Raw genomic sequence first — 26,234 nt, forward strand, 5'->3', positions numbered from 1 at the left:
AGATCCTTGTGCAAAAGTTATGTTCAACACCTAGCTGTGAATATGCTGTAATCTTGGAGCACCATGTATTTCCATTGAAAGGTGTAGTAATGTAGTGTTATTTATTCTACGTGTGTTGTCCTGTCAGTCGTGTGTTTGAGACTATTCACTTTCTCGTATGTTTGTTGCTATGAGCAGAATTGTCTTCACCCACCATGTGTACTACTTCTTTGTTTTTCCATTAAACCATGGGGAAGTAAAGATGGCGACTTTTAAATATGTATCAGCATAGAAGTTTCGTACAAAGCACAATTTTCAGGATGTATTGTTCTTTACTAGGTAGTTTTATAAAATCATTTTATTACATAATCTCTTCAATAATAATAAATAGACATTTTGTATAATATATTTTGGTTATATAATTCCTTTCTTTAAAACAAGGTCAGATCTCGACAGCTGTATCAATGTCATTTAGTTATATATATACATATATATATATATATATACACGTATATGTGTGTTTATGTGTGTGTGTGCTGTTTTGATATAGATATTCAACAGCAGCCCATTAAAATTAAACTGTTTATATATTAATTAATTAAGTTTTGTTCTGTTTCTATGACTGTATAATTGGCACACCTAGTGTTAATACTGTGTACTATCGAGCACAAATATTTTGTTTTAAGGGAAGTATTTATATTCAAATATATGAGGTTTGTGCACCTGGTATGTTTAATTAAGTGTTTAGAAATACTTAAGTATAATCATAAATCATAATTTCGAAAGGCACGTTTGTAATTTCTCAGAGCTGGTACGATATATTATTAAGGTTTTACAGCATCTGAGTAGCAAACACTGAAATACCAAATTCATAAATAAAGTTTAAGATGTTTCACAGTGTGTTTTCTTAGATTTGTTGAAGTATCATGAACAAATTAATCTTACAGTGAACCTTTACCAACGTGTTTAGATTGTAAGTTTATCACAGCCACTTTTTTTTTTTTAATTAATACAGGTTTAATTCATTGAACGCAATGAGTTCTTACATAATCTAATTTTGAAATTTAAGAAAAGCTTTATGCTGGTTGTATAGATGACATAACAAGTGGTGCATTTTTAATAAAGTCGCCATCATTCATATATGTCAATATTTTATTTAAAAAACCGGTAACTGTAAGATTACAATACATAGTTCAGTATTGAACGTGGATTAAATATAAATTAACAGTTCTCCCAGGAAGAACATGAAAACAAACTACAGCGTCTTAAACCTACTTTTCATTTAGTTGTTGGTTTAAAACAAGTGTTCCAGAAAATATTTTGTCGTATTTTTGTCCATGCTTCTCAAGAATAAGCAGAATCCACTACTAAGTAGTTGTGCATTAGAACATACACAACAACGAGATCTGGTAATATAGGAGTGACACAAAATAACTTTAGCTTCAAACATACACATGGTAGAAGAACTGAAGAAACTATTTAATGAACCTTTATAAAGACTTGTGTAGAGTAGATTTCTAAGATAAAAAAGAATACTGGTGGCGCCGATAGATAATGATAATCTTGAAACACACTCAGTTTTATTTCAGCTTAATAACAGAGAAATGTTACCTCAAGTCGCTTCAACTAACAGAGTAATATTATTTCAAGTCATTTAACTGTTCAATATAATGTCTGTCATTTCAGCAACAAACTGCAGACTATTGTAGACGGCAGCGTGAAGCACGTCACCTAATATTGAATATAATTTTTGTTAGAATATTACTTAATAATAAACGAATGATCTCCTACATCAAGTACGCATATTTAAATATAAATATTTTGTTATAACGTCACGTAATAACCAAATACGGTCTCAAGAAATACCACCAGTGATCGTTGTCTTCTTTAAAAATGTTTTTGTACATTTCTATCAGCTGGCATAGTTCTAGGATGTGCAGCTCTCTTATCACCTGTACATTTCTGTACCAACTTATTTTTTCAGACCTTTACATTAAGCAAAGTTCACCACCAGGTGTCACTTGAAACTGGCATTTTTATTACAGCCAACTTCCATTTGAAACATACCTGAGATTTCATAAAAGTTTCTAATTTTTAATTTGAAGAAAACGTTATATCATCAACAAAATTCAGCTTATTTTGTCACCCTGATGTTGTATATTTATTTCAAGTTATGGTCTTCTGTATTCAAAACAAATGTTGAATAAGTATCGCAAAGATAAAATTAAATATTATAATTATGAGGCACATTTATGGTAGAAAAATAAACGTAAAGCGGAAACTCCTTTAATGAGATTAGGATATTTTCATGTCATGTTCTCTGATTGTCAGGAGACAGGGATGACAAGAATATTGTAGCCACATTTTGAAGCTTATTGCAAGCTATGAAATTAGTTAAAAAGTGTGTGAATTTAATGAACAAAATATATAATAAAAAACAACAATACTTTACTAACACAACTGTGTACAATCAAAATAAACAGAATATACAAGAAAAAATTATCTTGATGTTCAAATCCCCAAGTACAAATTATTTTAGAATCATAAACTAAAGTCTGAATTGTTTTGTTTGTTTTCTGAATTTCGCACAAAGCTCCTCGAGGGCTATCTGTGCTAGCCGTCCCTAATTTAGCAGTGTAAGACCAGAGAAGGCAGCTAGTCATCACCACCCGCCGCCAACTCTTGGGCTACTCTTTTACCAACGAATAGTGGGATTGACCGTCACATTATAACGTCCCCATGGCTGAAAAGTCGAGCATTTTTGGCGCGACGGGGATGCGAATCCACCACCCTCAAATCACGAGTCGCATGCCTTATCACGCTTGCCCATGCCGGGCCCACTAAAGTCTGAAAGTTAAAACATTAAAACTTAAAAAAATATATATATATTTGTTGTGATCTAAACACAATCACTCTTAATTTGTGCATGGTTTAGCGGTTAGTGTAGCCGGGCGACTAATCATGAAGTCCAAGGTTTGAGTTCATAAACTTGCTCAGCACTTTCAACTGGTTGCGTGTTATAAAAGTAAGTTTCAAATTCCCAAGAAAGGCTTTTATTGCGGGAAGTGTTGACGAATTTATGCCCTTCCTCTAGGCAGTATTTCAAAATTCAGGGCAGGTATACTAAAAAGAGTCTTTTATACCACGTTTCACGTGTACATGAATTGTAAAGTCATTTGTAATATTGTCCACCGACAGTTGTCATCTAGCAATTGTCTTGTCAGAAATTGTCTATTAGCAGTTGTCCTGCACCCATTAAGACAAAGATGACTATAAAAATAATCGTATAATTAAAGTTACAAGAAAAAAAAATACAGTTGAGAATGTGGACCTACCAAAATTACAGGATCTCTACCGATGTCATCTGTATATAACAGCAAGAACTATTATATTTTTAAACTGTCATTAAGATGACGTATATTACGCAGACAAAGTATACTGAAAATGTCTTGTTTAAATCTTATAATACCATTGTAATAAAATGAATATATTTATTAGGCTTCCTGATCTATTATCCATCTTTGTTACCAGTTATGCCTACGCATGTTCGTTGCAGTTGTTACAGAGACTGTATTTTAAAATTATGTTAACTTTATTAGTGGGTTATGAAGCTTCATACAGCTACTATAAGCATTTTCTGAAGCCAGGTGTCTTAGTTTATGCAGCTGGCTAGAGAAACGGTTCGTTCTTTTGCGCTGTTTTAATGGCTGCTATTTGTATAATTCAGTATTATTCTCACATATAACAGGCTTCAGACAAATTTAAGCTCCACATGAGATTTTGTATTTACGCGAGAAATAAGAAATACAGAGGAGCCGATCATCTAGACAACTCCAATTATATAATTGTCCTTTGAGTGTTTCATAGAATGTCAGAAACCTTGCAAGTGGTCTTCAAGCTGGCGAACAACCTCTGAAATTTACTGCCATTCTAAATACCCTCCAGCGACTTGAACATAAATTTATTTACTTTTAGAGTAAGACTAATTAAACTAGTGGCCAAGTCCAGTTTTTCACATGAGAAACAAAATGAAATTAATAAAATATTGTAACCTAACACCAGGTGGTTCCAAATTTTTTTTATTGAAGTTGGAAACTTCAAGTCAATTTACTTTTTGTAATCGTTTACAAGGTAACCATACAAAACATGAAAAGCTAAGTGCTATAACTTGGTAGTGAGACTTAGTTTACTTTTAACCTTTGAGGAAATTTTATTAGATGCATCAGAATATGTTTAGAATTGTCTCATAACACCTTCACACTTTATGACTCCAGGACACCAAAAACCACAAAGGAATTCATTCTTTATAGATTAATCAATAAACTCCTCGTTATATAAAATCGTTTTTGACCCCTCTTAGTGTAGTTGCTAATATATTTCTGTAGTGCCACCCTCACTTAGACTTACTTATTCTATTCGTTCATATGCTATCCGACCACTTTTCTCTATTTGAAGCACTTTGTTAAAGAAATACGAAAGCTAATACTCTGCTTTAGAAATGGACTATTTGTAATATGAACCACACCAGTAACTTAATAACATGAATAACGAGATACCAGGTCTGCTATTTCAGTTTTAAATATCCTACAGTTTATTTGTTTGTTATTGAAATTAAATACAAAGCTACACAATAGCTTATCTGTGCTGTGCTCACCAAGGGTATCGAAACCCGGTTTCTAGCGGTGTAAGTCCACAGACATTCCGCTGTGCCACTGGGTAGGGGAGCAAAATACTGTAGAGAAAAGGCTGATGTTTGATTGTGAAACATCAGTTTACATTTCTTCTTAGAAATATGTTTTGTTTATCTTTACAAGTTGTTTGAGGTACACTAGAAAAATATGATTTCTATAAAATAAAACAACTGTTTTGTACAGATTTATCTATTAACGTGCATAAGTACAATACATTTTAACACATGGTCATTAACCACAGGTCAGTATAAACATAATCTGCCATTCACTAAAGGTTTGACCAGTGTCAGAACTCATAACAAGTAAGAACAACTAATTGCCTACCAACAGTGTGAAAAAATAGTCTTAATACAAACTAATCTAAGAAAACAGAAATTGATCAGAGATGACCACTCTGAAAAAACTACTGCTGTATGATATATCATAACACGGTATTACAATACTCTTCTATTTGCATACTCTATGCATACTCATAACACAATACATAATACTCATAATATAATATACTGTAATTAAATGTTTTATCATTGTTATATTTACAGAAAAGGCCCATTAACTGAATGCTGGTAAACTGCATCTGTTAACTTGCTTTTTAGATAAAGTTGTATTAACATGTTATTCTTTATTTTTAATGTATCAGCTGCTGTACATCCCAGTGAATTTTCATGTTCAACACTGTACTGTCCACATCTTCAGTTTAGTAACCACGTTTCAGAGATATTACTGTGATGTTTTGTTTACTACCTTGTGTAAACCATCGAATCCAAACTTATCTATCTCACCTTCTTTCTCTACTATGACATCATCCAATCTATTCCCACCTGACTGAGTACCCTACAGATGCTTTATATTACATTTTCCAAGATAAACACTCTGGTCTACGCAGTTGTCGATAGCAAAGATTAGTAAAGAAAAAGTTTCAAATTACAAATCAGTTAAAAATAGTTAAAACTTTAAAATGTTATTACATCAAACGTTTTCATCTATCTATAATCATTATTTTCGCTCTTGTATCGAACGTACCCCTCATAAATATTATCTTATAACAACACTTAATATCACAGAAGTTCCTTTGTTCTCAACAAGAATAGCTTTCAGAACAAGATATACCTGGTCGAAAGATAATTTTACTTTAGGGGAACAACCATCGTAAAATAGATAACTAAACAATTACAAGCGGTAAATATTCGCTATGCGTCTCGTGCTGTCAAGGACAGATATAAATTATCTTTCCTGTTATTGTTCTTAACCTCCTAATTTTTCAAAATTTCTCTATTTTGACTCTTCACAAAAGCAAAATAAAATTATTTATATCTATAAAGCTTTCTAAAAATACAAGAAGCGAAGCGTACTGCGCAACCGCTTAAAAGCTTCCCATGAATCACGTGCTGTTTATCCACGCCTAGCTGATTATTGATTGGTTCTTGCTGCCAAACTGTCCATTTAAACCCAACACCGTTGGCTCTTTTTTTTTTTTTTTAAATGAGCCACTGAACAATTATTTAGATTATTTCTATTTTATTGTTATATATGTTTTTAAAGTATATTTTCGACTTTAAGTTTTTAAGTACATGACGAAATGATACATTATTATTTTGTAACTAAGAATGATATATATGGATAATTTTATCAATTGCAGTTCGATATTCCCCTTTCGATTTGACTCTGTAGCTTGCTTTAAGCAGCGGTTTAAGTTAATTACACTGTGAATTATTAACATTTTATAACGCTAAAATAAGGGGTTCGATTCTCCTCGGTGGGCTCAGCAGATAGCCTGATGTGGCTTTACTATAAGAAGACACACACACACACTAACATTTTATTATCATATGATTGGAATCAATTATAACGTTTATAAAAAGTTTATTCGAAAAAAAAAGAAGTATCGTTGCAGTTCTGTACAATATCATAAGTAAAATGTCTAAGTTTATTGCTGTTAAGAAAGAGATAAAATTTTCGATACACACTTTTAGAATCGAGTGTTACGTTTAACGTATATTCCCTTTCCATATTTTGTGAACTATAGAAGAAAAAACTAGATTTTATATTTTTACCGTTATTTCCAAGTAACTGTAAATATAAACTGAATATTTACGAGAAACTTTTAATGTGGAATGATTGACACGTGATATAAGGTAACCGTGGTCATAAAGTTTGTGACCATTTTTAACAAGTATACAGACAAGTATATCATTCATATCATTGATTTGTTTATAACCCTTGATTTTATCTAACGTATACTAAACGGTCATGGTCAAAACGGATAACTAGTTCTACCACGTTATTTAAATAACCAAGAATTTTGTAAATCTCTTATTTTACTAGTTAATGTTTCTGCCTAATTAATTATTCAATTATTTATCAGCAACGGTTTGTTTTACTTTGATATTTCTCGCTACAAAGAAGAAATAAGAAAAACATGTGATGAAAGAAATATACATTACTAACCCATAACAACTTACCGTGATGTTAATGAGTATTTTGAAACGTACAACTTATCACTTCCTATCTTTGAAGTATTTTAATTTTTAGTCGTATTTACGTTAACCAAATGTCCCCGGAAGAAAGTCTGAAATATATTTATCTCGATTAATTATATCTATTGCTAACAAGCTCTACCTGCACTGCAGCTGTATGTCTGCAGACTTACTATGCTAGAAACCGAGGGCCAGGCATGGCCAGGTGGATAAGGGCATTGGACTTGTAATCCGAGGGTTGCGGGTTCGAATCCCCGTCACAATAAGCATACTTGCCCTTTCAACCGTGGTAGTATTATAATGTGACGGTCAATTCCACTATTCATTGGTAAAAAAGTAGTCGAAGAGTTGGCGGTGGGTGGTGATGACTAGCTGCCTTCCCTCTAGTCTTGCATTGCTAAATTAAGGACGGCTAGCGCAGATAGCCACGTGTAGCTTTGCACGAAATTCTAAACAAAACAAATAATCTTTTTAATAATGAGATATCTTAGAAAAACAAACAACCATTAATATATACTTGAATAATGATAAGTTATATAGTCATATATTTGTTATAACTTCATGTAAACCTGATAGCTTGTAACGCTAAAACTTGGAGTTTGGTCCTCGCAGTAGAGTAAATAACCCATTATGTAGCTTTGTGCTTAAAAGCGAACGGAAAGCAATATTGTGAAACAATGCTACTTAAGTATTTACTCTGTAGTCGTTTGCAGATAAATAACTTATGACTTATGTTACAAGGTACCATTATTTTTAAAAAGTCCTTTGTTACGCTGGTGTATATAAATGCTTACTTTAAAAATAAATAATATACTGTATCACATAATGACTTTTGTCAGAGCTGAATGAACTATCTTGAGCAATTAAAAATTCGTGATTTTAACTAGCCTACGTATTTCAGTTTCTTTTGGTATCTAGATAAGGATCTCATGCAGAGCCCTGTAGATAGATGAAATGAAACTACAGTCTAAATAGCAAATGCAGTTTTCCATGACTGTTTTTTGTCACTCATGAAAAACTTGAAGTCACTTGGCTTTTAAAAGTCCGTGTTTATGATTGTCGTCAGAGTCTGACTCCTAACACTAATGTTTCAACATACAATAGTTTCAGAAAGCCTGTTATTAAGCTATAGCCTGTGGATAGTACTAGATTATACAAGCACATAGATACACACATTAATTTTAAATTGTTATAACAATCTGTTTGTTTTAGCAATATCATTTTGTATGAATACAGGTCAAGATAATTTGTTTTTATTGGTTCGTATAATTAATTGTACTTTGAGAATACGATAACGTTACCAAACAAAATGTAGTTTAAAATTGCTTGTATAAAAGATCCGTATGACTGATTCATGGTGCATATAATAACTAAGTAAAGCAAGTATTATCACTTCTTCAATATATTTCTCACGCACCAATGAACACTCAATATATATTACAACCATAAAATATTCAGAAGTAGGGATTTGCTGTTTTTAACGCAGTCCTTCTTCATGATTTTGTTTGGTCATTTAACTTCATTTGGATATAAATTATTTAATTTCACTATATACACAATATTAATACTTAGCAGTCTTCAAAAGGAAGAACCGCGTTAACAACAACAAAAGTGTCTTTAATTAATAATATTTTCTAATAAACAAAACAAAACCTAAAAAAAATAAAAAAACGCATGCATAAAATGAATGAAAGCTATAATGCGAGTTATAAAATATACCCTAGGTTTTGGAGGTGCCTGGAGAAGTAGAAGCCATATTGCGGCGAGGACACACTGTCTATCAATAACTTCCGTTCACCAGTCTCATAAATAATAACTAAATAATAAAATAATCAAAAATAAATATAAATTAAAGATAGGGAGACCGAGATGTGGGTACTCAAGCCCACAACGTCTCAGATCTATATCATCCTTCACTGCCTGTAGTTGTAGGAAGATAACTCCTCTCCAAAGTAAATAAGAAAAACAGTTATTATGAAAGTAAGATACCATCACTTGGGGGTAAGTAAGATAACATTGTTTGTTATGAAAATATTACGTACTGGTCACTTAATGATCAGACAGAATTATGTTTACATCAAACCGACGACTGGTGAATTAAGATAATAGATAGATGTGAATGTATAGTTTAAAAGTTAATGTGTTACAACAAAACTTTGTTGTAACTGAACTGCTTTGATTCATGGAAAATAATGTTGAAATAGCTCGTACCGGTGAAAGAACACTTTTACTACGTGTGAGTATGTTCTTGCTTATGTATTCAGCTTATTATTGTTTGTGCGGTATCGACCTATTCACTTATCTCTACCATTTAGTTTCGTTTTTTGTAATATTCTCCCTGTTGCTTGCCTTTAAAACTGTTTGTCACGCGATACTTGTTTCATCTGTCATATTTGAAACTTTGTCTTTCAGAATGTTGCGCGGACCCCTGCTAGTTCAGCGGAAAGTCTACGGATTTGCAACACTAAAATCAGGGGTTCGATTCCCCTCGGTGGGCTCAGCAGATAGCCTAATGTGGCTTTGCTATAAGAAAACAAACAAACAGAATGTTGCGATTACCTGAAATATTATTGTTTTCAAAACATAAAAAACTTTTCAGTTTCGAAGGTTGCAAAACTTTATTATTAACATGAATAAAGTTTTGCAACTTCGAAACTAAAAAGTTTTATGTTTTGAAAACAATAATATTTCAGGTAATCGCAACATTGCAAAACTTTATTCATGTTAATAATAATTACAAACAGATTGATAAATATATAGTTACGGTTATGGAAAACGTGTGCACAATATTAGTTAGATATAAATGTTTTTGTTGGGTTTTTCCCTTCACGTTTGCAATTAATTTTTACGGCACGGAATACAATACACGAATTAAATTACTCTAATCTAGTCTAGAAAACATCTTGTTATAACGTGAACATTATTTTGCTAGGGAGAGAAAATATATCTTAGCAATATAATAAACTTACTTATATAGAAGTTTTCGAAAATTATCCATTCAAACTCCTGATGCAATTCATTAGTTTGTATTTAAATTAGGCCTTTTACAATAGTCGATCATGGCTGCCTCTCTGATGACGTCTAGTTTCAGTCTCAACCGTCCTGATATCGTAAAAACAGTAAGTACTTTGACAGTCCACCCCTTTAACCCTTTGTTCCCATAGCCGCGCCCGCGTGGAGCCTCAGTTTACACATAGAGGATATATACATTTATGTACAGTTAGTCTGGGTTAGATAACGTGGGATACCTGGCAGACTTCGCACCATCTGCTGGATTGGGATTGTCAGGTAGGAAAACTGTTTTGTGTTGAAAGAAACTAGCATACATGTGGTGGTTGGTTTTCTTAACTTGTCCTTTCACGTAGCTATTTTATAAAAAGAGCGTTAAACCCAATTACCTACTTCTATAAATCACCACAATACCAAAAATTAAACAGACCTAATACCATTTTAGGTGCAATATGTACCTACGTCTTTTTGTCATATTAGATATGAGGTAAATCCTTTTTCTTTTTTCTGCGAACCAATTTTTCTTTTCTGAGCACTTTTCAGAGACTGCAGTCTGTACAAAATCGAAACTTCCCCCTATACTTACATTAAACACGTGACAAGTTTGAAACTGTTTCAGGCTTCGAGTCTTCCTGCCGTTAATTTTATTAAGTGTACATAACAGTCTATACAGCGGAAGTAAAGACTTCATCAGACTTTTCAAACTAGCCAAAAAAATATCAGTTCTGTAAAGACTTTAATGGAGGAAAAACGCCGACTTAAAAAAAAAAAAAAAACTCATAAAGAGGTCTGGTTGCAGCACACGAGGTGGCGTCGGTAGTTAATGGAGAATCGAATAGTTTAGTACGGTAGTAAACTGTCTGGCTGTCTGGGGCTCGAGATACTCCCGTTCTGTCTCTCACTTTAATGTTTATATGTATACACTCTTGTCTCTCCTTGTAACCTTGACCTTCAGGGCACTGAGTGTAGGCTCGTCCCTACTCCTTTCATCTTTTACAAGACTCTCCCATAATTCTACACGAGTACGCGTACAATTTATTGAGCTCCTGTGTTATAAGAAAGACAGAGCTGGCTACGTATGGTGTATTGTAAGCGTTCAACGTTAAGATGATTCCTTTTCAAGGGGGTATGGGTGACGGGTAATGCAAATATGCCGTTTCACAGCTGTGAGCTTTGAAATACTTTTTCTCGTATCTATTTGATTCTGTACTTTTTTATCTTCTATGTATCAGATTATTGCTGGCATACATTAACTTCGTATTGCACACATATTTGATGGTTGTTGTTTTTTCCAGTCTTATACTTGAATTTTTATTTCTAATTCATATAACGAACAAATTAAATTTGATAATTGGGAGGTAGAAGTGACACAAGTTAACCGAACATAAATTAAACATTTGTTATATTGTACTAAATAGAAATCTTAATATGGTATTTCTTGGTTTAGAAATATCTGTCTGGAGTTTCAACCCCTCTGCTTAACTTAAACGAGATGATTGCGGTGTGTTAATCTCGAACGCCGGCTTTTTAAAGGTAAGTGACTGGGTTCAGAAACGTTGCTGCAATACAAACCCATCCGTTACAGTAATACTAGACTTGAAAAGAGCAGGGAAAAGGGAGAAAAATAATCTAAGAGTTTAAGATTTGATTTCACGTTATTATTCAGGTGTCAACTGCACTTGTTGGCGCCAAAGAATTATAAGTGGACACATTTGAATCTGAACCCTATTATTTCAAACTAGTTTATGAACGACTTGATTGTTCTCTGGAAGACACGAACCTTATTTCCTTTTCCCATAAACCCATTTTCTATGTATAGGCTCCTCTATGTGTTCGTGAAATGCCCATTTTTAATTGTCTTCCCCCCTTTTTTATGCGTTTCTAGTTCAACAAGGATTGTTTTGTTCAGACAGCTCACAGCTGTTGTCGGATTGATCGTTTGAATTTTACTTGGAATCCCGTATCTCAGCTTCTCAGCTTCAGAATATTGCTTGTTTGTTTTTTCTGCTAGAAGTAACGCTGTCGAATTAACGCACATTAATAGAATAAAGAAGAAAAATGTGTTCATCTGCTTTAAGATAGTTTCTTCTGAGGTATTGTCTGTATTGAGAAAGATAAGAACGTAGGAATAGAAGAACTCTATCAGAGAAGAAACCAAACTAGTTGCTAGACGCTCGTACACTAATTGTTTTGTTTTTTGTATTTTAATTAATGTTATTGCTTGGCTTGTTATCTATCTCTTTAAATAAAGAAATAAATGAAACCAGTAACCTATCCTTTGGTACTTCCTCTTGTTAATATCTTTAATTTAGTATTTTCTTAAAGGGTTAGGTTGTTGAGATGCTTTAAAAACGAAACAAAATATGAGAAAAATTAGTTAAGTGTATAAAAAATCGTAGAAAGCAGACAAGAGCCCCTCAATATCCAGAAACTGGCGCACCAAAATATGGATTTGAAGTCCTACTGTTACCTACAGTATGGTGGATAGTTCGTAACGGTAAGACTGGCGACTAAAATTATCTTTAGTTCCATAAATTCGTCGGATATATCGCTAACACATATTTCTAAAAATATTGAATGTACTTTCATGATGTGATAATACGAACAATTCTTTGGTAAATATAATTTCAGGGTGTATACAATTTATGAGAATTGACTGTGGTACAGGTGTATATCTGAATAAGTTCTGTTAGCCGAGTTCCTGAGTACTAAGATGGCTGAATGCTGTTTGAAAGAAAAAAAACAAACCACAAAAAACAGTTTATTGGACAAGAAATAAATTGCGTACATTTATATAGAAAATAGTGAGAAGACGAAGTCATATGGGATATACTTATTTATATTCTTTTAGTCGCGGTATAGAGAACTGTTCTGAGTTTTTGTTAATTTAAATTTTTTTAGCTTGTAACTCCGTCATCTCTTAACCGATTCGAGATCCAATTATAGTTTTGAAATCAAAAGGTCAAACCTTTCCAATTGATGTATTTGACCACGCCCATGGTGGTCTCGTGGATTGATTTACTCTAAACCTGCCAAAAAAAAAAAAAAAAGAATTTGAGGGTAGCTTGGTAGAGATCGTGATGAATAGGAAGCTTGAATCGGGTATGCACGAGCTCCGCGCTTCGAACTGCTAGCACAAAAAATATATTGTTGTTTGTTAGTTAGGCACAAATTTGCACTATGGACTATCTATCATTTGCCCACCATGGGTATCGAAACCCGGTTTCTTGCGTGGTAAGTACGCAAAAATACCGTTGCTCCACTGGGGGGGCACAAAAATATATCTAATAAAAGGGAAAAAGGTCTCGTAGATGTCTTTACTCTAAATATGCCTAGAAAAATTTTAATTGCCGCAGTTATTGAGAATTCCTTTTTTTACTGTTATAGTCGCAAATTCAGCTTTTCTCAAGCACGCAAATCTTGAGACTCGTAATCTGATAGCTGCGGATTCGAATCTCCGTCACACTAAACATGGTCATCCTTTCAGCCGTGGAGGCGTTATAATGTGACGGTCAATCCCACTATTCGTTGGTAAAAGAGTAGTCCAAGAGTTGGCGGTGGATAGGGATGACTAGCTGCCTTCCCTCTAGTCTTATACTGCAAAATTAGGGAGGGCTAGCTGCCTTCCCTCTAGTCTTATACTGCAAAATTAGGGAGGGCTCTCTTCGCTAGCCCTCGTGTAGCTTTTCGCGAAATTCAAACCAAACTTTTTCTTTAACAACACTTCGCAATTGATTAGTTACACTTTTTGGAAGAACTTCTTCCTCAGTCTTCTAGTGGAAGATCTCATATTACAAAGTCATGCCACAACTATTAACTGATCATGGTCCAAACTTTTGTAATCCGTTTGCAGGAGTTTCTGTAATTAGCAACAGCGGACATGCTATATTTTATTTTTTTTTATAAATGCATGTTTTGGTGAAGTTCGATTTTTAAGAAAACATTAGTTTTTGTAATAAAACTAATGGTAACAGTATTTTATAAATCTAATAAGAACAGAACATTTCATTTTCATGAAGTTACTGGAACATGTTTGCCAGTTTACTATCGTACATCTGTGAAAGTGCATGCTTTTCAGGATACGGTTGTGTGATTTATTCAGAAATACAAAGTTGTGAATGTCACAAATATACTCTTGACATTCTAAACATGTTAAAATTACACACACATTCTTTTGTGAAACAAATTGCTCGTTATAGACTTTTATGTGTACCATATGCTGTCAGAGCTCAGACCAAGTGGGAAACTGGCATAGACACTAATATATTCAATACTAGATTAAAACATAATTGAATAAATTAATGAATAAGGAAAATAAAACTTAAGCATAACATGCCTGTCAAATAATGTGACAAGAGAAATGTAACAAAGCAGACTAAAATATGGCAGCACATCTACATTTACTGTTATAATGCAGAAGTAATGGGATTATTGGTTAGTTGTGTATATAAACAGATTATATATGTTTAAGCCCACAAACGGTCATAGATAACTCTGTCATTCATCGTTTTCAGTCAGGTTTGGTTTGTTTGTTTAATTTCGCGCAAAGCTACATGAGGGCTATCTGCGCTAGCCGTCCCTAATTTAGTAGTGTAAGACTAGAGGGAAGGCCATTACCACCCTCCACCAACTCTTGGGCTACTCTTTTACCAACGAATAGTGGGATTGACCGTCACACTATAACGCCCTCACGGCTGAAAGGGCGAGTATGTTTGTTGTGACGAGGATTCGAACCCGCGACCCTCGGATTACTTCTCGAGCCTTAACCACCTGGCCATGCCGAGTCTTTTCGTCAGACACGGGAAGACACATAACCATAATGAAACAATATTACAAAAGAAATAATTAAACTTAATACCTGCAACCAGACCTCTCGGATAACTAGACAAACTTAACTCCTGAAATTGGCAAAAGCTATCGACTTTGTGGAAAAATGTTATAATTTTTCAGGAGTTTAGGATCCAATAGGAGGAAGGTTTCATCTAGAGCTGTAATAGAACTATTTCCAAAAGTATTGTATGTAAGCCATAATGAAGCCATCTGTAGGTGGCTTCAGTTAAGACTATTGTGATTAATCGTAGCAACAGACAACATAAAGTTTTTAATTTCAAGGACTATGAAGAAGATTGTGGAGAACTGTGAATAAAATAATAAAGTTTCAGCTAGAAGAAATGTGAAAACAAGATTATTGTAAGTGTTAAAATTAATAATATGAGCAAACGTGAACAAAATGGATAAAACCACAAATGTTTCGCTTTTTTTTACTGAATGAAACGCTATTTGTGGATGTATATGTAGAAGAAGCAATACTGGTGTTAATTACCTTGATATACATCCATTCAAACGAAGTTTTATTAACAGACACCAGACATTTATCCAGCAGTTTGAATTAAAATAATGCAATGTCGAAATCTTATTTGAAAACTGATCCATATTGCTAAACTTAAAAATAATATTTGATACCTAGCCATTTAAGTGTGTATGCTTTGTATCATTGTGATAAATTGGGGTAAACACCGCTGTTAATGTGATTTTATCATCATAGGCATTTATTAAATTATATATCTCTGACCTTTTATTTATAACGTTTGGGTGGATTTATATGAACTAACAAGCTTTTACGACACTTTTCATGTATATGTGTGCCTAAGTGGGCACATAATTATGTTAATATATCCATGTATTTCAAAGTTGACCGTTTCATATATGTCCAGTGCATGCTCAAGTGATTAATATTACTTTTATTATTCTTAATACATATCAACTGAAGTTAAACGTTTTGAATTTTTAACATATTCTATCTTAACTCTGTCTCTTTCTTTCATAGCGCTTTAAATTATTAATTTTAGTAATTCATGAATGTTTTGTTTAAGACTCCATGATATATAAAAATATATACATCATGATATTTTTTATTAATATTTAGTTGTTATATTTTGAAGGATAATCGCCGATGATCGGATGAAAGGGCAACTGTATAATCCGGTAAAACACGCGTATCTTCTTTGGGTTGTAAAGAGGATATTTGTTTATTTTTTTTGAATTTCGCGCAAAGCTACTCAAAGGCTATCTGCGCTAGCCGTCCCTAATTTAGCAGTGTAAGAGTACAGAGAAGGCAACTAGTTAACAGCATCGTTTGGACAACACTTGTCTGATGGAATGATGAAATTTGACTATCATTTTTACAACGCACCCCGTGCCCCAAAGTGTAGACTGCGTTTTATGAAGCAACCGGAACCCTCGGATTTATAATCGCTAAGCTACGCCGACTCCAGACATAGCATAAAAACTCTCAGTATATTTTTCGCTTTCATTATTGGTAACGTCCTCCCAACTGTGCTTATGTATCACTCTGTCTTTTAAAAATGTTTAAAACAATAATAGTAATGTATATATTTATTTCCCGTAACATGTTATAATAACTTTTCTTCTTTAAAAACATCAAATTTTATAAAGTAATTATTTTTCCATTCGTTATTTTCTAAAGAGCCTGATATGGTTTTGTAGTTATGGTACTCGACTCCCTATCTGAGAGTTTCCATCTGGTATCCAATCACGAACATGTTGTCTTTATCAGCCATGATGGTGTTTTAATAATACAGTCAATCCCACTTTTATTTGGTAAAAAAACAGCCTAGCATTGGTAGTGGATGGTATTGACTAGTTTCCTTTCTTCCAATTGTTGACTTCTAAAGTGAGGATAGCTATAGCGCATGTAGCACTCGAGTCATTACGCGCAAAATTTCAAAAATAAACAATTTGTGAGGAGGGACAAAAATTAATTTCTAATCTAATCAATGTTTCAAAACATAAGAATTACAATGTAAGGCAGAATTTATGTATGAATATATTAAGATTTTAAGATAATTTGCTAAATAAATTTTTATTTTGTTGAAAATAAATGGAAAAATTTTGATAGAATGCATTTTTTTCATTAAGTCATCACAAAAGAATAAACTGTGAATGTGAAATGGAATATATATATATAAAGATATTATGTATGTGTAACATTTTTAAATAATGTTTATACTTTACGAATTAAATAAGACGAAACTGCAGAAGTAAAACCTTTTAAAATTAGAAAATAATCAAGAAAATATACATTAATTTAGAAATTTATACTAGCCTTCTCAAATTAAGTTGATTAATTAATTATGAAAAATAAACATAAATGAGAGAAAATGATTTCACAATAAATGACCTCTCAGTGGCTGGCGGTATGTCCGAAGACTTATAACGCTATAAACTGAATTTTGATACTCGTAGGGGACACAGTGCAGAGAGTTCATTGGACAGCTTTGTGTTTAACAGCAATCAAACACAATAAATTCAAAAACGAAAAAAAAAAATCATTTTAATTTCAGATTTTGTTGAGATTGTGTCGTTTTCACGTTCTCATGAATTTATCGCTCGTGAATATAATGAGAATCTTTAAGGCCCGGCATGGCCGGGTGGGTTAAGACATTCGACTCGTAATCTGAGGGTCGCGGATTTGAATCTCCGTCGCACCAAACATGCTCGGCCTTTAAGCCGTGTTATAATGTGATGGTCGATCCCACTATCAGTTGGTAAAATAGTAGCCCAAGAGTTGGCGGAAGGTAGTAATGACTAGCTGCCTTCTCTGGTCTTGCACTACTAAATTAGGGACGGCTAGCGTAGATAGCCCTCGTGTCGCTTTGCGCAAAATTCAAAAAACAAGTGCCACTTGCTTAAATCTAAACAAACATAAAGATGCTACCATAGTATTTACATAACCTTTTATTATCAAACTTCAGACTTAAACTATTTTCTTTACCTTACTACAAATTTGTTTATTTGTAGTTAACGCAAAGATATACCATAGGTTATCTATGATTTGTCCATTGTAGGTGTCTAAACCCAGTTTTTATGGCTGTAAGTCCGCAGACGTGTTGCTGTGGCACTGGGAGCTTTTGTATGATAAATCGTATTAAAACTTTTTTTTCCATCCACTTAATTCGTTCAGCTAGCAATTTTTACATACAAGACAAACTTTTGTCTTTCAAAGATTATGTATGTTATGTTAAAACGATTTTGAATAGTTTAAATAAGCAAATCATGAGAAACACAGCCAATATAAAATCGCGATAGAACAGTATGCATCAGAACTATATTTTGAAATTGTTTAGTGTTACGAAACTAGTTTGAAACCATCGAAACTCGATCGCTTTTGGGAAGGGTATGCAACATTTCCTTCCAACACAAAATATTTATACACGCAGACCATAAAGATGTGTTCCGATAGGGTATTTGTAATTCCAAGACGAGGAAAATCATTGTACTTAATGGAATTAAAACAATTTAAGAGTGTGGATCCGCTTGCTAGTGCAGGACCATCAGAATAGAGACTTTCAACAAGTCGTATCCCAAATGTGGTAAAGGCCGTAAACGCGCTCCCAGCAATATTACGTAACATAATCAAGGAGGATCATTATATGGAAAATTCACTTTTGCAGAAGCTATTTGTACGACATATATATTTAACCATCCAATATCTCTATATAGCATAGCAGCGAGAAAATGAAACAGGCATCCACGCTTCTCTGTACGAGGACATGCCAGTCGATGCAGTAGAACAGCGCAAATAATGTTCTGTGCGATCGAACTAATGAAATAGCTACTGGGAAATGTCTTCTTGTACATCAGCTGTATTAAAGAAAGCATGCACGGAGCAGTGATATGATTTTGACATGACAATCACACAACCGCGCCTTTTACAACGGAAACAACGTAGTGCTATTGTCAAAATACACATTCGTCAATAAGTATGACTTGTAACGGCAAAAATGTTTTATCATAATGTACTCATCATCTGTATGTAATCTATGTCTATAATTAAAGAAACTATAAAAATCTTAAGAAATTATATTATTTCTTTTTTGTGACCAAACTTGGAATGTATTTAAGCGTGTGTTGTGTTATAGCAAAGCTACATCTGGCTGTCTGCTGTATCCACCTCCGGGAATCGAATCCCTGAATTTATTCTTGTAAATCCGTAACTTTACAGCTGTTCCACGTGGTGCAACTTTAATTTTAACTTGAACGTTGCTGTAAGTTCGCTCATCTCTGCTGTAGTATAAAGATGTTCACCATAGCAGTCAGAACACACGCACAAAAAACTTTTATAAATTGTCGATTTTATAGAAGTTAATGCAATGTACAATGACAAAGGCGGGCACAGCAGGTGTTTTCCTCGCAAATCGAACAATTTTTTTTTTATTCAAACCAGCTTCCGTCCCCTCAAGCCTTCCACAGGCAAGAATAATTTTATACCGTTGTGGGTTGACGTTTCTCTCTCTCTCTCTTTTTTTTCTTTCTTTATATCGAAGTATAAATGACAGTGGTGATTTACAAGCCAATTCTATTTTTATTAACGCTTACATACTAACTATCTTTTATTATTTAGTGTCATTTTAATTTACTGGCAGTTGTTTTCAGTGTGTTTGTTCATTTGAAGCCCCCACCACCATCAGTAGCACAGCGGCATGTCTGCAAGTCCCCATCGCTAGAAACCTGGTTTTAATAGCTTTGTGCTTAATTCCAAAAAGACAAAAGAAATATATTTAGACATAATTACATGTTAACTAATTGTTGCTATATTTCTTTATTAATATAAAAAAACAACAAAAAGAACATTGATAAACGTATAAACAAGATGTTTAACGCACTTTTATAGTTAAATATCACAGGCCAGTGGAGATCAAGATAGGGGCGAATCGACGATTCCGGATTTTCAGAAAGGTTGTCGTTGAACACCTTCCTAAGATTCGACGAAAACGACAGACGCTCTCAAAGAGCCGATCGAATTTCTTTTGACAAAAGGTGATGCTGCCTTACCGCTTTCTATCACTTAGAATTATTAGACTGTTATATGCAAAGACGACACGCATTATTAACACCGTTCATATTTCAGTGTAAAACATTTCGTGGAGAGAATAAGATTACAAAATTTAAACACTCGAAACAAATTTAATTTATTTTTATATTAACATCCGTATTAGAGATATATTCTCCCAAATGTTTTGTGGTAAAAGTTGGAAAGAAACATTTATTTTGTGTGTGTGTGTGTAATGAGTTTCTTATTTGTTCAAATAAATTTTACGGAAAGCTTCACAAAGAGCTATTATCAATAGATGTCTTTAAGTTTAAATTGATTGTTTATTTCGGAGTAATGCTATACTGGGGTATCTGCTGCGTCTTCCGCGGGGAATCAAGCTATGGATTTTAGAGTTGTAAGTTTGTAGGCTTACTTTTATCCCATCAAGAGTGTGAAGCCTTAGGTTAGAGGGAAAGCAGCTAGTGAACAGCAGGCAACGCCAAATCTTGGGCTACCACTGTATTAACGAATAGTGGGATTTGACAGTTGCTCCTATAGCGCACCAACAGTTCCAACGTGCGAAGTGCGTTTTTGTCTTTTTTTTTTTTTGTAAAGAGATTCAAAGTCCATGCACGCTACCCACTGCGCCACACCCGTTCTATGCAGCAAGGTTTAAACTATTTGCATGCATACATATGTGCACACGAGCACGTGCACCTGGTTCAAACGAAAAATGACTTCACTGACAAGGAATAAAAGACACTGTACTCTAGACCTTCCATTACCTGGTTTGAAACAGATCTTAATCATTAATCAGAGATTGAATGTTAGGTCACGTTATACGAGCTTGCAATGTCTTGAGTTATGCTTTGGGAAGCCAAATACTTATGTAACTCGTTTCAGAATTGTTTACAAATTAAGTTGTAAATAACAACGTTTTGTATATTTGTAATATCTATAAAATGCTCAAAGATATAAATGATTAAAATATATTATAAGAAAACAAAGTAATAAATTATTATTATATTATAAAATTTACAAAAAAGTATAGTTTTTAACACATTGGTGTTAACCCTGAGGATTGGTAGTGATGCATTATTTACGCTTGCATTACCCGTCACATCGAAGGCCTCACAGTGGCTCAGCGGTATGTCTGCGGACTTACAACGTCAGAAACCGAGTTTCGATACCCGTGGTGGGCAGAACACACATAGCTCATTGTGTAGCTTTGTGCTTAATTCAAAACAACAACAACCAAATCGAGATTTTTATACTAGCTGCGGGATTAATTTGAACAAATTTAGAATTAAAATCTTTCAGCAACTGGTTTTGCGTATTTAGATTAACTTTTAGGGCGACATTTTTGTTAAATTATTCAAATATTTGCTAAAAGTAAAACAAAACATAATAACAGAACGATAGTGTATTAATTTCATAATCTTGAGAAATTAATTATACTGGTAATGTGTATGACAAAAGGTATGAAATATTACGGAAATAAATTATTCTTAAGTACTTATTGCAAAAACAAATGGATAGCAAGTCAGCTTTTTTATCGAAAAAGATCAAATTCGTACTAACACGAAAAGTAGTTCTTCTCTGGACTTCCCTGAAGGTGTGAGTCGATTAATAGCCTTAAGATAGGACACGAAGAAGTTAGCAATTAGAATAGAGAAAAAATAGTAACTAATAAATAGATAGACTTGAGTGTTCGTATAGGATACTAACCATGATGACCTTTTATACTTTTTTTTTTCATAGGATCTTCCAAAAAAATGTATATATCATGGAAAATAGCATTCATTTCTGTTCATTCTGAAAGCTGTTGAAAATTCTGTTAGTAATTTTGGAAACCACTGTAACGAATAAACTACTTAGATGTACACAATAAAGCTAGCTGAAATATAAGTACGGACAAGACTGCTGATCTAAATATTGGATTAGCATATAGCTCTGTTTGCTTGTTGTTAAGAGCAAATATGTATAATGGATTATCTATATACTACTTTAAGCTGGTATCGAAACCCACTTTTTAGCGTTGTAAGCTCTCGTATTTATCGCTCAGCCACAGGTGGAAGGAAGGGTATTGTCAAATGAATTTTAACAGGTTTTGAATAATAGGAATAATTGATGGATAACTCACGTTTTGCTTAGTAATAAGAATAAGTGCTAACTTTTCTAATTGCTGGTCTTGCTACGTGTCTCAGCTATCAATAAACCTATTCTTCCTGTGAACAGAGAGCTTTTCTCATGTGCACTCTTAGTTTACAAACTCTTACAAAGTAAAATGACTCCATTGTGTGTCCTTATTAATACATTTCATTCCTTATTTAAAAAATCAGTGTATTTTTAATCCTTTTAAGTTGAAACTCGCATTAAGCACCTTGGCCTCGGGGGCATTGATCCATTTGTTTGTCTCTATTTGTGTGTCTGAATGTATAAAACTGAAGTATGGTGTAAATTCATCTCTGAACGACTAACTTTCCAGACACAAAGTTGGATATTGCAAGGACCTGTGTGACTACTTTCATGATAAAATAAATGAAGCACTCTTATTCAGTCCCACTTCCTACTTTTACACAGCAGAGCTCACATCCTTCACACTCGTATCTTTACTTTAATTAAGCAGAAGAGTTTCTCTACGTGACACAAATCTGTTACATGAACAATATTTCTACAATTTAGTTTGAAATATCTACTATTTATAACTATAGCCGCTGAGTAACTGTTTTTACGTTTGAAAAGCTGGTTCGGAATCTAAACTAATTTCATTTATTGAACCAAACACAAATGTTTAAATCCCGTTATGACCAGGTGGTTAAGACACTCGACTCGTAATCCCAGGGTCGCTGGTTCGAATCCTCGTCACACCAAACATTCTCACTCTTCCAGCAGTAGGAGCGTTATAATGTTACAGTCAATCATACTATTCGTTGGTAAAAGAGTAGCCCAAGAGTTGGCGGTGGGTGGTGATGACTAACTGCCTTCCTTCTAGCCTTACACTGCTAAATTAGGGACGGCTATCGCAGGTAACCCTCGTGTAGCTTCGCAAAACCAAACAAATGTTTATGTAACAGAATAAATCTCTATTATATATTGAGAATTTTTCACGTAAAAGTGTTGAGATTTATGCAAGAAAACTATATTGACTTTTTCCTGTACCGATAAAATATTTTCGATTTTTGTGTTTTTCTAAAGAGGCCTGTATAACACATGAGAATGCTTCACAATTGTTTTTATTTTCCGGAAAAAAAATAGAGTAATGGAAATAACTTTATACTTTCTCATTGTTTAATGGCTTTTGAAGAACATGCTACTAACTTCTTTTGATGGAATTCCATAAGAAGCTCAACATTTATCATCCTTTTTTATTAGTGTGTCTTTAGAACATTTATAAAACATTACTTGATTCTTGTTCTTAAGTAGTTTGAAGAATATTAATGACCTTCACTTTATTTATAGATAGCTATTAGTAAAACATGCCTTTGATCTTGTAAACTGGTCTGTAGAAAATTCTAGAAGTGTATAAAACTCCCTTGTCTCCTGTTCCTGTGAAGCAGAAGAGTTTTATAAAATCACCTCTCGACTCTTCTCTGTTCATAGCTCATGGTCACGTGATTAAAGTATTTCATTCGTAATCTGATAGCTGCGGATTCGAATCCCCGTCACACCAAACATAGTCTCCCTTTGAGCCTTGGAAGCGTTATAATATTACGGTCAATCCCACTATTCGTTGGTAAAAGACAAGTCCAAGAGTTGGCGGTGAGTGGTGATGACTAGCTCCTTCCCTCTAGTCTTACACTGAAAAATCAGGGACGGCTAGTGCAGATAGATCTCACTTAGCTTTGCACGAAATTCAAAACAAACCAAACCGTACAGAGCTTAAAAAACGTTCTAAGACCATTTTTAGTTATTATCCTTAAAAGGCTCTAAGAACACTATAAAAGCCTTTCTCCCCACAAAAACTTAAGAACTATTACTACACCTCACACATTTTTATGTTATTTTATTTTATGTTTATAAAGTTTGAGAACAATTATAAAATTCGTCTTTTTGTTTTTCTCAAGGCTGCTGTGGAAAAAATGTTAGCAGACATTTTTGTGAGTATTTTTACGCTAATAAGAACGAGAGCCTAACTGTGATTTTAAAAATGATATTAAAGCTAATCGAGAAAGTTCATTTAAGGTTTCTGTGATATTTCTAAGTTTATCCAGGGACAGCTGCTGAGACTTTTCATTATAGTCCTCAGTATTTTTAATGGGATACCTTTTTACAAAAGCTAAGATAAATCTTTAAAACGCTCCACGGGATTCCTAAACAATAAAGTTTTAATATTTTATTTCTCAGTCTACAAGTGTTAAAAAACGTTTCTATAGTTCTGATACCTGCAAGGAAAGGAATCGATAAAGTTTCCGAGAATTTGTGGAGAGTTTTTAAGTTTTTAATTGACAAACAAGAGAAGTCTAAGTTAGTGTGTAACAAAAACTGTTAAGATCTATACTTTCTATAACACTAATCGAGAAACTACTATTACATTTATTAGGTTTCTTTACAACAACGGCCAAGAAACTGTTACTACATTTTTCAGGTTTCGTTACAACAATGGCCAAGAAACTGCTATTACATTCATTAGGTTTCTTTACAACAACGGCCAAGAAACTGCTGTTACATTTACATTAATCAGATTTTCTTATAACAAGGATCAAAAACTGCTATCATTCACCAGGTTTCCTTACAACAAGGATCAAGAAATTGCTATTACAATCCGAGTTCCTGACAACAATAATCTTGAGAGATGAGATATATAGCGTTTCTCTTCTACACAAATTAAAATATTATTATAATGTCCTTGACGTTTATTAAAACAACCTTCACATTTGTTTCCCTATTAGAATAGCAATAAAAATTCTGTTTCAAATTGATTGATCAGTTTATTAAGACTTATTCTGAAGATAATATTTAAAGGATGAGAAAGCTGTCTACTAAATTACCATTTAGCACTCTCCCAACATTTATACAGCACTTATTTTATTTGCATACGCAAAATAGACCATTCATGTGATGTGTATGTAGTTGTAATTGCTTAAACATTATCAGATCAGAGGTATAGTAATATCATTGTCTTTCTGTAAAATAATTTATAACTGTAATAATCTCTTCAGTTATCGAAGGATGGTGGTTGCCTGTCTAGAAGGAGTGTTATAAGCTAAAGGCCATTTACATGACTGACTGTTCAAAGACATTTCTTATGACAATCATTTAATACTGACAATCAAAAAGTCTAACACTGGAAAGTTTGTAATGTACAAAAGACGTCGGACTTTAGCCTAATTGGCTGATCCTTTTTAAATGTAGCAGGATTCACCTGTCTTCAACCGTAATTTGGGAAGGACATCACAAAAAACTGTCATGTGGCAGCTGACAACCAGTCTGAAATCGCTTATCTCACATTCAAACAGGAAAGCACGACTTCAGTTGTGTTTATGGCGTAAACTGTAGACAGTTAATGACTGGAAGCTAATTTATTGCCTGATGACTCGTTTTTTCTATCCTAATTCTTTGCCAACATGGGTAAATCCTATGAGGTACTTGACCTTTTGTGTTATTTCGAGAGTGCATGTTTCTGGTGCAGCAATGTGGGGAACGTTCTCGTGAATTTTTTGTTTCTTTTTAGGCGAAAGTTCTTAATTGTATGAAACGAAAAAACAATATAAAAATGTATAATTGTTCTCAAGCAACTTAATTACAAACATCAATTCAGATTCTTTTTCAACTTTTGTGAAGCTAAAAGGGTCGATAGTGTTCTTCAAGACTATAGTTGAGCTAGATAAAGTCAGGGGTCAGAGAATTCTGTATAATATTCTCAGCATTAAAGACTAGGTTTACCGGAAACAAGGTTATAGATTCTTTCTCGGTTTGTTTAAACATAAAGTAATCTGAGGAATTCTATTTTTAAAAACGTGTAATAAATTTTGTTTGAAGGAAAAAGACAAAAAATTGAGAAATTTATAAACCAATTCCTAGATCTTTTTCTTTTGACAGCTGCAAAAAATTCGAAAACCTGTTTTGCCTGGAAAACGTTATTAGAATTTCTCGGACTTTTATATGTTTAAGAGTATTATGAAACCACTTTTCATGGCTCTAGGTAGCCCAAAGTAATTTAAACCACGTGTTCTCTGGCAATTTATGTAACATCAAAATATTTTTGTTCTTCCCTATTTTAAAGAATCCTTTGAAACTCTT

The 26,234-nt window shown here is 33.5% G+C and overlaps 3 long non-coding RNA genes across 6 annotated transcripts in view; 1 reads left to right on the top strand and 2 right to left on the bottom strand.

Moving 5' to 3' along the window:
* Positions 1 to 26,234, bottom strand: part of LOC143249010 (uncharacterized) — a 104,129-nt gene that overhangs the window by 38,822 nt on the left and 39,073 nt on the right. The window lies entirely within an intron of this gene.
* LOC143249030 (uncharacterized) lies at positions 1,114 to 10,255 on the bottom strand. Its single transcript, XR_013027384.1, has 2 exons — positions 10,117 to 10,255; positions 1,114 to 1,710 (listed from the first exon to the last, which is right to left on the bottom strand). It is a non-coding gene; the product is annotated as an uncharacterized LOC143249030 (long non-coding RNA).
* Positions 10,310 to 26,234, top strand: part of LOC143249021 (uncharacterized) — a 101,697-nt gene continuing 85,772 nt past the window's right edge. For all 3 annotated transcript variants that reach the window (XR_013027367.1, XR_013027369.1, XR_013027375.1), the window contains exons 1-2: positions 10,310 to 10,435; positions 11,604 to 11,689. This is a non-coding gene — a long non-coding RNA (uncharacterized LOC143249021). The remainder of the gene's footprint in view (positions 10,436 to 11,603; positions 11,690 to 26,234) is intronic.

The sequence above is a fragment of the Tachypleus tridentatus genome, chromosome 1 (assembly GCF_004210375.1).
Source record: "Tachypleus tridentatus isolate NWPU-2018 chromosome 1, ASM421037v1, whole genome shotgun sequence".
Classification (NCBI taxonomy): Eukaryota; Metazoa; Arthropoda; class Merostomata; order Xiphosura; family Limulidae; genus Tachypleus; species Tachypleus tridentatus.